Raw genomic sequence first — 16,303 nt, forward strand, 5'->3', positions numbered from 1 at the left:
GGTGGATGAACCTCGAAAACTGCTATGGGAGAGAAGACAGACGCTAGAAGCCACACAACGCACGATTCCATCTCTAAGAAATGTCCACGAGAGGCCAAGCCGTAGAGACAGAAAGCAGATCAGTGGTTGCCGGGGGCTGGAGGAGGAGGAACGGGGAGTGACTGCTGATGGGGGCTGGATTTCCTTCTGGTGTGGTGGAAATGTTTGGGAACTCGGTAGAGGTGATAGTTGCACAGCACGGAGAATGGACTCAATGCCACCAAATTTTCTGCTTGAAAATGACTAATTTTATGTTACGTGAATTTCCCCTCAGTAAAAATACACAGGTAAAAATTAAAAAAAAAACAGAAGCATAAAAAAATCCACCAAGGCAAGTATTCGTCTCTCCAAGGGGCGTGGTGGGGGTGGGGTGGAGAGCACAGGTTTTTCTACCCACCTTGGGAAGGGCTGATGGAGTTGGGGCCCCCCTGCCTGAGGGCCCTGGACACAGTCTGGACCAATCTGTCAGCCCTGTGGGGGCCATGCTCTGGCTGGCGGGAGCGCTGGGCTCTTAAAGGGTTTTGTCAGGGCTTTGAAAGGGGGCCAGGTTTTTTTTTTCCCCGGAGCCGAGCAGTCTTGAGCCTGTTGTTCTCAGCAATCTCAGGGCCGCGTGTTAGCAGGAAACACAGCCAAGTAGGGCTTCCTGCGAGTCGGAGAGAGGAAGCTCCGTAATGTTCTGGAAGGCCGGGTTAAAAATAACCCCGGTATATAAGGACGGCGGAGGGTCCCCTCTCTGCCTCACTCACACGCAGGCCGGCTGGACGCTGGGCCGAGCAGGTGGTTTGGGGCCTAAGACAGGCCAAATCCTGGTCCCTGGGCCCCTGGGGCTAGGGGAAAACACCAGCCAAGTTCAGAGTCCTGAGGCTGCCCCGCTTCCAGAACTTAGGCAGACTCAGGGCCACCGTGGGTGTTCCTGTTTTAAATCACTTTTCTCCAGCTGAATATGCAAACCCAAGCAGAGAGGAACGCGGGTGGAGCTGTGATTTCGGTCGGCAGTGATGACCAAAGCGCACACAGCCAGAGTTCGAATCCTGTCTCTGCCACCAGCTCTGGATCTCAGTGTTCTCATCTGTAAAATGGAGCAAATAACGGCTCTAAGGAAGCTAAATAATTATTATGAATCCTTCCAAGGTGGCTCAGCAGCAAAGAATCCGCCTGCCAACGCAGGAGACACGGGTTTGATCTCTGAGTTGGGAAGATCCCCTAGAGGAGGAAATGGCAACCCATTCCAGTGTTCCTTGCCTGGAGAATCCCATGGACAGAGGAGCCTGGAGGGCCACAGTCCATGGAGTCACAAAGACTGGGACACAACTGAGCATGCACACACCATCATTATTTTCAGGATGTTTACTTCCCTGGGTGTGGCATCCATATATTATTATATATTTAATCCGTGCATCAGTTCTAATTCCATCTCCTCCCCCTCTTCACAGGTGTAGCAAGCAGGGATTAGCATCACCTGTTGTCATGGTAACCCAAGACGCCGTGGCCAAGTTGTCTCCGTGAGCTTTCTCCAACCTTGCCTTCCACAAGCCTGCTGATGGACACCTCTTTCCATTTTACACTTGGAGGCCTCACTTGCCTTACTCTAGCCCAGTCCTGACAAAAAGGAACGGATTTGAGCCAGGGACTTTGGACTTCACAGGGCCCAAAGTTCTTTCTGTTCTATGCTTAGAAGTTAAAGTTAGGGAGTTCGAAGGGTGCAGCCAGAAGATGGGTTGACCATCACCTTTACATAGGCAGGTTGTTCGCACAGGCGGGGTGGCCTTTCCAAAAGGACCTCTGATGTCATTGCCATCAGAACAGTGAGAACAAAGCCCACTACTGCCCGAATTTTGGGACAAAGTCAACACCAAGGTGTGGAGCTTCTCATCCTGGGCTGAGCCACATGGATCAGAAAAATAAAAGAAGACACAAATGATCAATGTCAGGAAGGAGAGAGGGGACCCTGGGGACAAGTCCTACACATATCAAAAGGTTCACCAGGGCATTCTATAAAAAACTTGCTGCTGCTAAGTCGCTTCAGTCGTGTCCGACTCTGTGCGACCCCATAGACGGCAGCCCACCAGGCTCCCCCGTCCCTGGGATTCTCCAGGCAAGAACACTGGAGTGGGTTGCCATTTCCTTCTCCAATGCATGAAAGTGAAAAGTGAAAGTGAAGTCGCTCAGTCGTGTCCAACCCTCAGCGACCCCATGGACTACAGCCTTCCAGGCTCCTCCGTTCAAAAACAACTTGATTCCAATCAATTCAATGGCTCAGATGACACGGACAAATTCCTTGAAAGACTCAAATTCCCCCAACTTACTCAAGAAGAAGCAGATCACCAGGGGACCACCCTGGTGGTCCAGTGGCTAAGACTCCACACTCCCGATGCAGGGGGCCCTGGGTTCAATCCCTGGTCTGGGAACCAGATACCACATGCCACAGCTAAGAATTCACATGTGGCAACTGAAGATCTGGGGTGTTGCCACCAAGATCTAACTCAGCCAAATAAACAAATATTCTTAAAAAGAAGACAGAGATCGCCAGGATAGCCCTGTATCTATGGAAGAAACCGATGGGCTGGTGGAGAACTTTCCCGCGTAGCAAGCCAGGTCTGAACAGCGTCACTGGTAAATTTCCCCAAGCATTTGGGAAAGAAAGAATGCCAGTGCTACAGAGCCGCTTTCATAACACTGGAGAAGGAAGCCTTCCCAACTTACTCTAAATGGGGGAAGGGGGCTGCCTTGGGGTGCCCCGGGAGCTTCTCTCTGTGCCAGCATTCAGTAGAGCCCTGGGGCTCCCCCCACACCCCCAAAGAGATCCTGTTCCCTTCCAGGGGATGTTTTCTTCTGCCGTTAGGGCAGATCCCTGCCGGGGCTCAGGGAAATGAAAGAAGCGTTTGCTCTCCAGAAATCCGATCCAGACACGCCGGTTCCCCTGAAGGCGCCTTTGTACTCTGAGTGCTGCCACAGTGAATGCCGTCACTGGCTGTGGCCTGCACGTCGTGGCTGGCTGGGCTGAGGCCCCTTTCAGAAGTCACCGTGGTCCTCCACTAGCTATTTTTAACTGGACTTGTGGGCCAGGGGGATGCAGGAGTGGGGACAGAGGACATCCGTGAGGCTGGGGGATGTTGGGGGCTCCACCAGAGCTGCACCCACGGGTGCGGGTGATGATGAAAGGAGGGCACTCCCTCCACCTCTCAGCTTCTTTCTGCATCTGTCAGATGAAGGTTTGAATCCCATCAGGGGCTTCAATTCAAAGTAGCTCAAAGGCTGAATTCTATCAGCCAATCTCAGGGTCCCTCTCTCACTTTCTCTGTCTCTCCCCATCTCTCTGCAGTCCCCTCTCTGTCTCTTTCTCTCTGCCTTTAACTCCCCTTTGCATGGGACGCTGTGCCTTTCTGTTCAGCTCTGCCTGAGCAGGGAACCTCTCTCTCTTGCAAGAACAAGATGACCCCATCTGCTACCTTGTTTTCTTGAAAGTATTATCCATCGTTCAATCCATCAGTCAGTGGATTATCCTACATCTCCCACCCAGAGCACCCTGTGTGTGCTTGCCCCCCAACCCCCAGTTCTCAGCAGGGTGGACTGACTTTGGTCCTGTTTAAACATTTCAGAATAGCCGGTGTCCTCTCCGCGATGCTCATTTCTCAAACAGATAACTAGATGTCCAAGCTCCTCGGGGGAGGGGTTTCAAGGCTCGATCGAGATGCCCTGGGGTGTGGTGAACTCTCTAGGGATTGGGTTCAACGCCACACCAGCCCACGCATAGCATCACCTTCTGCTAATGCTGACCCTCGGGGGGAGGGGCAGGTTCAGGGGGGAAATTGAGGCTCAGAGGGGTGAAGCCCTTCCCCTAGCCCAACAAAGCCAGCTACTTGGTTCCAGGAACCCAGCTCTTAACCAAAGCATCTCCTGATTATGGGGATTCTGGCCTTTTTCTGATCCTCCGTCAGCCCCTGTATGCTGGGCCTGCCAGGGGCTGTCAGAGGAGAAGCCCTTGGCTCTCCCCGCTACAATGTCCTGCGATGGCTTTCCTGGGCCCACCCCCAGTGTGACTTGAGCACCTTTGGCCTGCAAATGGTATTTCCCTGGACGGACCTGCTGGGCCTGAGGTCCCACAGGCAATCCCAGCTGCTCACGCTGAGTCCCTGGGCGAGTTCCCTGATCTCAAGGGCCTCAGTCGCCACTTCTGTAAGGGGGCAGCACACCAGTGGTCCTGCCTCCCAGCATTCAGTGGAGCCTGACATCTATAAACGGCACGGATCCTGACAGCAAGTAACCAACCAAAGTGGGCGCGTGCCTGCATGCACGCTCTGTCACTGTCGTGTCCGGCTCTTTGCAACCCTATGGACGGTAGCCCGCCAGGCTCCTCTGCCCATGGGATTTCCCAGGCAAGAATACTGGTGTGGGTTGCCACGTCCTCCTCCAGGGGATCTTCCTGACCCGGGGACTTGAACCCGCGTCTCCTGCATTGTGGGTGGTTTCTTTACCCACTGAGCCACCTGGGAAGCCCACCAAAGAGGGTCCCTGCTCACAACTTTTCCAGGAATCTGGCCACAGGCCTGATGATAGCCCAAGTTTCCTCTTAGCCAGCCCCTCCCTAATATTTTTTAAAAGTTGTGGTCAAATAAACAATATAAAATTTACCATTTTAACCATTTTCAAGTTTGTGTTTCAGTGGCATTTACTACATTTATAGTGTTGGGCAATCAGCGCCTTTATCTAGTTCCTAAACATTTCCTTCACCCCCAAAAGGACAGCCCATCTCATTAGCAATCACTCCCCACGTCCCCTCCCCCAGCCCCTGGCAACCACCAAATCTACTTCCTGTCTCTGTGGATTTGCCTATTCTGGATCTTTCATATAAGTGGAATCACATATAAACTTTTGTGTTTGGGCTTCCTTCACGCGGCATGGTGTTTTTGAGGTTTATCCACATCATAGCATGAATCAGCGCTCCATTCCTTTGTATTATTTCTTTGTAATTGTATGGATGATCACATTGTGTTTATCCATTCATCCACTGATGGACATTGGACTTGTTTCTACCTTTTCCCTTTTTCTTTTGGCCACAACTCACAGCCAGCAGGATCTTAGTTCCCCAAACAGGGATTGAACCGAGCCCCCTGCAGTGGAAGCTTGAAGCCCTGACCACTGGACCGCCAGGAAATTCCTTTGTTTCTACATTCTGGCGATTGGGACCAGTGATACTGTGGACATGTGTGTGCAAAAACTCGTGAAAACACTTGTTTTCAGTTTGGTGCGGGTGGGATGGGGTAGATCCCCAGGAGTGGAGTAGCTGTGTCATGTTGCAATGCTACATTTAATTACTTGAGGAGCTCTGCTCTGGCAGGATTAAACCTGAATTCTGCATGCCTGTGTGGACACGCCTGCAGCCGCCCACCAGAAAGACCTCCACTCCGCACCAGCATCCCTCAGCCCTCAGCCTCCTCATCTGTTCACTGGCTGTGGTGATGACGTAAGGAGATGACACTGCTGGCCTGGCACCCACTACCACCTCAAGCTAGGATGCGTGCTCCCCCACCACCTCCCGACAAAACACAGGACACCCAGTTACATCCGAATTTCGATAAACACTGGGTGACTTTTCAGTATATCTCATTCCATGCAAAATTTAGGATATACTTACATTTTAAAATCTTTGTTTAGGACTTCCCTAGCGGACCAGCAGTTAAGACTCCACGCTTCCAATGCAGGGGGTGAGGGTTCAATCTCTGGTCAGGGAACCAAGATCCCACATGCCGTGTGGTGATGAGGTGGAGGGAGGGGAAATGGTTGTTTATCTGAAATCCCAGTTTAATTGGGTATCCTGCCTTTTATTTTCTCAATCTGGTGACTGGATTTTGTTACAGCTTGTTTCCTTTTTTAAAAAGTTTATTTTTTTTAATTGGAGGATAATTGCTTCACAATATTGTGTTGTTTTTTTGCTATACTTCAACAGGAACCAAGCATAGGTTGGTTCCTCTTGAACCTCCTCATAATCAGGCAGAAATCACGCAAAAATCATGGACATCATAGCCAGACAGAAATCAAAGGCAGTTCTGGGTATTTGGGGCCCCAAATATCTGATCCACCTGGCTCATCTCAACAAAACCCAGCTGGGGCCCAAGCTGCCAAGATGGCTCTGACCCTCTAGTGGTTCCTCGAGAAAGGTCTGGTCACAACTTGTTAAAACCCTGGGAAATTGTTGAAGGTCTACTTCAGTCAGATGACCAATGATCTAAATTTGTCCTCAAACCCCAGGCTGCCGGAAGGCCAGTGAGCAAAGGGGTGAGCATTCAGGGTAGCCCCTTGGAAAGACACCTCACTGGGCCTGCCTCCGGGGGCGCCGAGGTCTGATTCATGCTTCCTTGTATTCAAACAGAGCCCCTAAGGACCGGAAGCATCTCTGTGAGGGGCAGAGCAACCTGAACCAGCGACACTTCTCCCCGATTTTTCCCAGAACTGGCCTGAGGCCTGGGAGATGCCGGACGGTGTCACTTAAGGGAATCTCTGTGGTCACTGTCCACCCAGGGAACTTGAACTTAAATGAAGGCCACCTTTTCCAGGGCCAGCTGATACATCACGGACAGGAAGTCCAGAGCCCTGGTACTTTTAGGAGTTCACAGAAATGTTGTAATTTCTTTTTTTTTAAGATTTTTTTTTTTAACGTGGGCCATTTTTAAAAAAAAGTCTTTATTGAATTTGTCACAACACTGCTTCTGCGTTATGGTTCAGTTTTTTGGCCTCAGGGGATGTGGGATCTTCGCTTCCCGACCAGGGATCAAACCCACACCCCCTGCATTGGAAGGATAAGTCCTAACTACTGGGACTGCCAGGGAAGTCCCTTGATATCTTTTCAAATCAGAAGAAAAAAAAAATTTAGGGCAGAGGAAAAGAAAAGTTTTATTTTTTCTTACTTCAGAGGGTGAAAATGAAATTTTTAGGTTCTAAAACCTAAAAAAAATTTTAAATGGAGGAAGTATGTCCCATTTCATGTGAAATTTGGTATATATTTATGCTAAAAATGTGCTGTTTGAATCTCCATTTAACTGGGTACCTCACGTTTTATCTGATGAGGTTAAATTTGTGACGTTACATTTCTGTGATGTTAAATCTGACGACCCAATCATTTGGTAACACTTAGACCTCTTGGCCAGGCAGAAAACTAATGAAAAAGGAAATGTGCCTCAGACCCCGTGAAGACATTTTTTTTTTTTCTTTTTCATAAAAATAAACAGGTAACTTTCTTTTAAAAAAAAATATTTATCTGGCTGCGTTGGGTCTTAGTTGCAGCACACGGGATCTATAGTTGGGGCATGCAGGATCTAGTTCCCTGACCAGGGATTGAATCCAGGCCTCCTGCATTGGGAATGTGGACTCTTAGTCACTGGACCACCAGGAAGTCCCTCCCAGAGGTCATATTTCAACCCTGAGCTTTACTCACAAAGATCAAGGTGGCCTTGTTACAAGTTTGCACTACAAAGGCAGGAAAAAGCCTCCTCCAGTGGACATGTCAGTATCTGGTGGAGTGTGGGGAGGGACTCCAGACCACATATCTAGCAAGTATCAGGAGATAAACCCATTTCTCAGATAACAAAACTGAGGACTGGAGAAGAGAAGCAACTTGACCTAAGCTCTAGGCCATGGTTCTCTAAAAAATCTCTTTGGAGGAGCGGTTTTTTTTTTTTTTTTTTTTTTAATATTTATTTAGCTGCCCCAAGTCTTAGTTTCAGCTCATGGGATCTTTAGTTGCGGCTTGTGGGATTTAGTTCCCTGACCAGGGGTCGAACCCAAGCTCCCCGCATTGAGAGGGGAAGTCACTGGTTTTGTGTCTTTTTGATGTCCTGGGGCCCTGTGTGATGAAAGCTGGAATTATTCATGGTAGACATATGCCAGCAACTTACCTTCAGTTTCAGGGGGTCCATGGAGGCTAGGTTCATACAGGGAAACAAGCCTGGGTCAGGATCAGAGACTTCACACTCGGACAGTGGAACTCCTGGCTAGCCAAGGATTAGCAGTACCTCTGATTCCTTCCCCCACCCCCAGAAAAACTAATGGCTCTCTGAGTCCTGAGGCCCAGTGGGGGCTCCACATAGGCTCTGGCACATTGTAGGTCTTCAATATTAGTAGGTCCCTCAATCCTCAAACACACATACACACACACAACCCCGGGCTGGCCATTTTAAACTCAAGCCTTCATATCTACTCTTGGGAGAAAGAAAAGGAAAACTCCTACTACACATATTTAAAAAAAACTGCCCTTGCGGTGGAAAAGTTTTTACATCTGAAGAAAACCCTGATTGTTAGACTCAGGTCTGCAATAAACCGTGGCTATTTTTAAGCGCCTGGGGACATGTGCTCACAACCCCGGGAAAAGAAGCAGCCGTTCGCCCTCCTCAGCACGTCCGGAGTGGCCCGAGTGATGTGGTGTGGAGGGTGAGGGGCACGGGCTGTCAGCCTGCCAAGAGCACAAGGGCCTCCTAGAGTATTCCGGAACATTCTTCCCCAGGTCGTTAGAAATCCTGCAATCGGGGCCGTGCCTCCAAGTTCCAGTTCTGCCAGCAGTTGTTTTCCATTTCATTTTTCCTCTTTTTTTTTTTTCCTTTTTCGATTTCTCAAATCACATTTGTTTTTCCACAATCGAAAGCACTCACACACATTTTGGCCGGGCCTCCAGACACGCTGTTCTAACCAAGACGTGTAAACAACCCCTTCCCCATCCCCCCTCCTGCAGCTGGGTATTTGGGTGACACTGGAAAATCTGGAGGGAAAGAAAAAAAAAAAGGTGCTGGGAGGAGGGGGTGGGAGTTTTCCAAAAATCAGCTCAGGACTTACGTAACACAGAGTTTATGCAAGCGGCCCCTGGACACACACCCGAGGCTGCGAACCAGCGAACGAGCGCGGGGCGGAGGGCTCCGCTGGCAGCAGGCGGACGCGGAGAAGGGAAAGTGACGCCTTGGCTGGGATCTCTGACTCCTCCACCGGAGTGATAAGGGGAATGTGGATGCGGCTGGGAGGCCAAGCACATATTTGAAATATGTTGGCAAGCCCCAGCGCTTGTAAACCGTCACAAATCTTCCGAGGAAAGTAAAGGAATCTTCCTCTAAGAACCACCGGCAGCTGGGATCCAGCGCTCATCTGCGGGTCGCCCACAGTGAGCCGGGATTTTTAAGTCACTTTCTATCAACGTCTCCCTTTAAATATATATATTTGGCTGTGCTAGGTCTTAGTTTCGACATTCGGAATCTTTTGTTTCAGCATGTGAACTCTTAGCTGGGATCTAGTTCCCTGACCAGGGATCCAACCGGGGCCCCTTACACTGACGCTGTGGAGTCTTAGCCGCTGGAGCACAAAGTCCACTAGCAGCGTCTCCGTACTGCTCATAGTGCCCTTGGGAGTTCCCAACGCCTTTCCCATTTTACAGAAAAGGAAGGCCGAGGCAGAGAGGGGAGGCGACTTAGCCCAGCAAAGTCACACTTGGCTGAATCCGAAGCCACAGTCAATGTTTTTCAATATTTTCCTGAAAGGCCACTTCCGTGGGCATAGAAGCTGGTGATTGTCAGAATAAGCACCTGTGTGTGTGTGTGTGTGTGTGTGTGTGTGTGTGAGTTGCTCAGTCATCTCTGACTCTGTGACCCCGTGGACTGTAGCCCACCCGGCTCTTCTGTCCATGGGACTCTTCAGGCAAGAACACTGGAGCGGGTTGTCATTTCCTTGTCCAGGGGCTCTTCCTGACCCAGAGATCAAGCCTGAGTCTCCTGCCTTGCAGGCAGATTCTTTACTGTCTGAGCCACCAGGGAAGGCCATCAGGACCTGAGTGGGCATAATAAATGTTCTCCGGCTCAGATGTAGTGGGGATGTCTCATTTCACAAAATTCAACCCGAGCATTATTCGCTTACCTGCTACATGCCCCCTCATCAGCCAGTCTAGGGGGTACTCTCAAATCTTGTCCACGGTTCGTGTTCCGGATTTTCTTTTTGCAGACTCTGCAGGCCATGCTCCTTAAGTAGCTGCAGTCTCCCCTCGGGGTGGTTGTTCTGTTTTCACGAGCAATAAATTGGTCCAGCCACTTTGGAAAAGTGTTTGTCAGTATCTCCTAAAGTTACAATCCTGTAATCCTGCTCCTAGATGTGTACCCCTAAAGGAATAAATCTGTATGTTTGCACTAAAGAAATATAGCCACAGTATTCACAGTGAAGAAAGAAGGAAGGGAGGGAGAGAGAGAGGGAGGAAGAAAGAAAGAGAGGAAGGAAGGGAAGAAAGAACCCAAATGTCATCAATAAATGAACTATAGTATATTCATTTAATGCAAGGAGAGAAAACCAGTCAGTCCTTAAGGAAATCAACCCTGAATATTCACTGGAAAGACTGGTGCTGAAGCTGAAGCTCCAATACTTTGGCGCCCTGATGCAAAGCTCTGACTCATTGGAAAAACCCTAATGCTGGGAAAGGTTGAGGGGAAAAGGATCAGGGGGCACCAGAGGGTGAAACTGTTTAGCATCACAGACCCAACGGACATGAATTTGAGCAAACTCGGAGACAGTGAAGGACAGAGGAGCTGGAGTGCTGCAGTCCAGGGCTTGCAAAGAATGGGACATAACTTAGTGACCGAATAATAACAATACACCAATGGCAGGGTAGGCTGAGGTGGAGGAGTTCTACTACATACAGAACGTGGGAACCCCTGAGCACCAAATTGAGCAAAGGGACCAGACATGACCGAGGGCATAATGGTGATTCCACAGTGAATTCCATCAGTGAAATCAACAGCTGGCAAAACTCATCTCCTGGGATAGAGGGCAGAAGCACGGTTTCCTCAATGGCAGACGGAACCTTGGGGACACTGGATGTTCCCACGTTTTGATCTGGGTGATGGTCACATCAGTGCAATCCACTGAGCGTACCCTCCAGGTTAGAGCCCTAAGCTGCGTCCAAGTTTTTTCCTCCTTTGAAAAAAATTGGGCAGGTATTTATTGAGCACCTAGTGTATTCACTAAGGGGCAGCAATGACTTAGGCTTCAGCAGAACCTTCCACACCTGGATCGGAGCTGGTGCTCAGAGTCCCACCAGCCCCAGGACCCAGGGAACCCTGCTCTAATGGTGCTAACTCTGGTGGGATTTCCCAGAGGAAGGATAAGGCTTCGTCTTACAGGCCATGGAAGGGTGGTGGTGAAAGGATCTGGGCTCACAGGGGCCACCTCCCTGCCCACGAGGAGCTGTCACTGATGATGGTGGCCACTGTAGGTGACTGCTCTCCATGTACCACGTGCTTTATAGCCATGGACTCACGATCCACCCCTATCCCACCCCAAGCCCCACATGGAAGCAGCCTCAGTGACATGCCCAAGGACCCCAAACTGAACCCAAATGTGAAACAGGAATCCCTAAAGGAGCTGATGATCCACGTGGAACCCCTTAGGCCACCCCCTCCAACCTGCCGGTGTCCCCACTGCCCAGCGGTTTCCCTGGTGACTCAACCAGGTGTGGCCGGGAGCCACACGCATGCACACACGCAGCCTCCCCTGACGGTCACCACCTTTGGTACACAGCCTCCAGGTGCCTAGGACACCATGAGTCATGGGGACTCAGCCCTCTGATTGTCTGCAAAAGGTCCTTCATCGCAACAATCAATAACCTCAGTAAGAGGTCTGGCCATCAGCCAGTCAGTCCTTTGAAAACCTTTCCGAGGGGTCCCCTTGGACCCGATAGGGACAAAAACCAATGGCCAGTCACTTCCAAAAGGTCTCAAAAGTGAGCAGATGCTTCCTCTGTGCATGGGGACAGGGGACTTGCAACTTGAATGCAGTCCCTCCATTCCTGCCTGCAGGGTCTTGTCATCCAGGGCATTGACACTCAGCCCAGAGGACAAAGGACTATCATTATCTCAATGCACGTGGTCTTTATTTGGAAGGATGGGGCACTGTGTTTCTGATGAGGAACTCCCCACTCCCAATTCCACCCCCCAGCCTCCAGAGCAATCCTTTCTAACTGCCCATGGGCAATGGGAGGTGGTGGGGCTCATGGTAGGAGGGACTCAGGTTCCTAAGATTCCTGTCTTGTGTAATACCTTACTTATGGGTGGGACCAGTGAATAGTTGGGACATTGCTCCCTTCATTAGGTTACATTATAGGGCCAAAGTGAAGGGATTTTTGCAGATGCAGTTAAGGTTCCAAATCATTTGATTTCTGAGTCTGTGTAAAGGAGGGTGGGCCTGGCCTAATCAGGTAATTTTAGGTTATGTCTTTGTTTTTTAACAACAGTTTTCTTAATCAAAAAAAATTTTTAACTAAGTTGGATAGTAGCAGCAACCCAGGTGTCATCAATGGATAAATGGATAAACAAAATATGGTATATCTGTACAACACAATATTAACCATAAAAGAAATGAAATTCTGACCCATATGACATGAATGTACCTTGAGAATATGACTGTGCGTGAAACAAGCCAGGCGCAAACGGACAAATGCAGTATGATTCCACTTACCTGAGGTCCCTAGGGTAGACAGATTCATAGACAGAATGTAGAATGGTAGTTCCAACGGCTGGGGGAGGAGATATTGGGGAGTTAGTGTTTAATAAAGGCAGAGTTTCAGTTGGGGGAAATGAAAAGTTCTGGAGATATACAGTGGTGATGGTTGCACAATAATGTAAATGTACTTAATGCCACTAAGCTGTACACTTAAAAAGGGGTTATACCCAATATTCTTTAATAACCTAATAAGCTATAAGGGAAAAGAATATGAAAAGGAATATATATATATACATATGGACAGAGGAGACTGGTGGACTATGGCCCAGAGGGCCACAAAGAGTTGGACATGACTGAAGAGAGTTAGCACACACACACATATATGTGTGTGTGTACATATATATTTGAATGACTTTTCTGTATACCTAAAACTAACACAACACTGTAAATCAACTACACTTCAAATTTTAAAAATTAAACAAAGCATAAAAGGGGGGCTAATGTTATGTATACTTTATTTTACACAATTTTACAAAAACAATGTTGGACAATCCAAATTAAATTAAGTATTTGAAGGACAATTCTTTTAGAGAAGAAGGTCTAGCAGCCAGAAATTTGAGGCAGCAGAGAACTGCGATGCCACGAGCCTCGAGCAAGCCTGTGGCCAGGTTGTAAGGAGGAAGAACAAGCAGGCTACAGGAGCCGAGGGGCTCAGTCCTACACCCACAAGGAACTGGATTCCGCCCACACCCAGGGAGGAGGACCCCAAGTCTCAGGTGAGGCTCCCCCACCTGGACCTTTGCTGGCAAAGTGATGGCTCTGCTTTTTTACACCTTGACTGCAGCTTTGTGGGATCCTGTGTAGAGGACCATCTATGTCATGCTGGGCTCCTGACCTGTAAATTGGGAGATAATACAGACTGTCTCCATCAGCACAGGCTGCTGTTAGCAGAATACCATAGACTTGGTGGCTTGTAAACAGTAGATTTAAAAAAAAAATTTTTTTTTTTAATTTGTTTGTCCGAGCCAGGTCTTAGCCGAAGCATCTGGGATCTTTAGTTGCAGCATGCAGGATCTTTAGTTGAAGGCGGCATGCAGGCTCTTAGCTGAAGCACACAGGATCTAGTTCCCTGCAAGGATTAAACCCTGGCCTCCAGCACTAGCACTGCAGAGTCTTAACCACTGGAGCACCAGGGAAGTCCCTAAACAACAGATTTTCACCTCTCACAGTTCTGAAGGCTAGTAGTCTGAGATCAAAGTTCCAGCATGGTCAGGTTCTGACACAAGCCTGATTCCCAGCTGCAGACAATATATATTGATATAAACACTGATACAGTATATATGGTATCCTCACAGAGACGGATTTTATCTTCTTGGGCTCCCAAAGCACTGCGAACAATGACTGCAGCTGCAAAATTAAAAGACACTTGCTCCTTGGAAGAAAAGCTATGACAAACCTAGACAGCATTAAAGAACAGAAACATCACTTTGCAAACAAAGGTCCAGATAGTGAAAGCTATGGTTTTTCCGGTGGTCATGTACAGATGTGAGAGCTGGACGATAAAGAAGGCTGAGTGTCGAAGAATTGATGCTTTCGAATTGTGTTGGAGAAGACTCTTGAGAGTCCCTTGGACAGCAAGGAGATCAAACCAGTCAATCCTCAAGGAAATCAACCCTGAATACACATTGGAAGGACTGATGCTGAAGGTGAAGCTCAAATACTTTGGCCACCTGATGCGATGAGCCGACTCATTTGAAAAGACCCTGATCCTGGGAAAGATTGAAGGCAGGAAAAGAAGGGGACGACAGAGGATGAGACGGTTGGATGGCATCACTGACTTAATGGACATGAGTTTGAGCAAGCTCTGGGAGACAGTAAACGACAGGGAATCCTGGCGTGCTGCAGTCCATGGGGTCACAAAGATTTGGACGTGACCTAGCAACTGAACAACACATGGCAGAAGGGGTGAGCAAGCTCTCTGGGGTCTCTTGTATAAGGGTGCTAATCCCATTCATGACAACTCCACCCTCATGACTTAATCACCTCCCAAAGGCCCCACCTCCCAATCCCATCACATTGTGGGTTAGGAGATCAACATGTGAATTTTAAGGGGACATAAACATTCAGTCCATAAAAAAATAAGTTCTGTTTTCACTCACTAAAAAAAAGGAGAAAATCTTTTGGGAGACAGCTGGGTCAATGCATCCCCCAGGACACAGCCCAGATAGATGCTCACCCTGGGTGATTGGGGAAAAGAGGCAAAGGGACAGGGTTTGGGAAGCCAGCCAGGCTGGTCCAGCCTCCAGGATGAGCAGTGCTGGGGGGACACCCAAGGCAGCAGGGGTAAGGGAGGGGCAGGCAGGGTGTCCTGGGGAGGGCAGTGTAGCCCTCAGCAGAAAACAGAACCACCACAGCCTCCCGCAGGAGGGACCCCAGAGAACCAATTCCCTAGTCACTTTCCTTCTGCCCTCTGGGCCAAACTCAACAAGGAGCCTTTGATGTTTTAAAGGCCAGCCTCCCAGCCCAGGGCAGGATGAAAAAACAGGGTGGAACCAGCAGAGGAGATGACTGGCCCCAGAGCAGACCCCCACCTCCGACCCCAACCCTTGGCCTCATCTCTCACACTCCTCTCAGGTACTGGACAACCCAACCAGACAGAAAACCTAGAACACCATTCCTGATCATGCCAGCTCATGAGTCGGAGTGATGTACACACTGATCCTTCTTAGCTTAAGAGTTGGCAAAGTTTTTCTATAAAGAGCCTGACATAAACATTTTTACCTTTCTCAGTCATACATTCTCTCGAAATGATTCAATTCTGCTGTTATAGTGAAAAGCAGACATAGGCAACATGTAAATGAGTGAGCATGGCTGTGTTCCAATAAAACTTTATTTGCAGGCTTCCCTGGTGGTCCAGTGGCTAAGAATCCACCTGCCAATGCAGGGGACATGGGTTTGATCCCTGGTACGGGAAGTTTCCACATGCCCTGGGGCGCCCAAGCCTGTGCGCCGTAACTACTGAGCCTGTGCTCTAGAGCCTGGGAGCCGCAACTACTGAAGCCCTTTCCCGGCTAGAGCCTGTGCTCTGCCACAGAGGAGCCGCTGCAATGAGAAGCCCAGGCATCATAACTTAAGGGTAGCCCCTGCTTGCTGCAGCTAGAGAAAGCCTGCTCGCAGGAACAAAGACCCTAGTGCATGCAAAAATAAACAAAAATTTATTTGTAAAAACAGGCAGCTGACCCATGGGCCATAGCGCAAGACCCTTGTAAAAGTGAAAGTGTTAGTTGCTCAGTCCTGACTCTGCAGACCCCATGGACTATAGCCTGGGAGGATGCATGGGATTCTCCAAGCAAGAATACTGGAATGGGTTGCCATGCCCTTCTCCAGGGGATCTTCCCAACTCAGGGATCGAATCCTGGTCCCTCTGCTCTGCAGATGGATTCTTTACTGTCTGAGCCACAAGTGAAGCTCTGTCTGATCCATTTCTCCCAGGAAGTCTTCCTGGGTGCCCCTCCTAGCCTGGTCAAGAGACATATGCTCCCACTGTTCCAAGAGTCCCCATAAATTCTTCCAGGCCCCAGGGACCACTCCCCCTCCCCCCACCCCCATAATACTTGGGACAGAGTCTACACAGAGCAGATGCTTTAAAGTGGATGCAAATCAAATTCACTAGGTTGCCTCCTGCTCCCCACCAAAAAAAAAACACAAAAAAATAAAACAGGAAAATAACAAGTGTTAGTGTGGAGAAATTGGAACCTTTGTGCACCACTGGCGGGAACGTAAAATGCTGTAGCCGCCATGGAAA

The 16,303-nt window shown here is 49.2% G+C and overlaps 1 long non-coding RNA gene across 2 annotated transcripts; it reads right to left on the reverse strand.

The window, feature by feature from the left end:
* Positions 1 to 264: 264 nt before the first annotated feature.
* On the reverse strand, positions 265 to 12,649 carry LOC113896083. Of its 2 annotated transcripts, none has more exons than XR_003511993.1 (3): positions 12,514 to 12,649; positions 9,928 to 10,166; positions 265 to 1,108 (listed from the first exon to the last, which is right to left on the reverse strand). It is a non-coding gene; the product is annotated as an uncharacterized LOC113896083 (long non-coding RNA). The 2 variants fall into 2 exon arrangements; XR_003511994.1 differs by having other exon boundaries at positions 9,928 to 10,065; positions 12,514 to 12,644.
* Positions 12,650 to 16,303: the final 3,654 nt, after the last annotated feature.

The sequence above is a fragment of the Bos indicus x Bos taurus genome, chromosome 7 (genome assembly GCF_003369695.1).
Source record: "Bos indicus x Bos taurus breed Angus x Brahman F1 hybrid chromosome 7, Bos_hybrid_MaternalHap_v2.0, whole genome shotgun sequence".
Taxonomy (NCBI): Eukaryota; Metazoa; Chordata; class Mammalia; order Artiodactyla; family Bovidae; genus Bos; species Bos indicus x Bos taurus.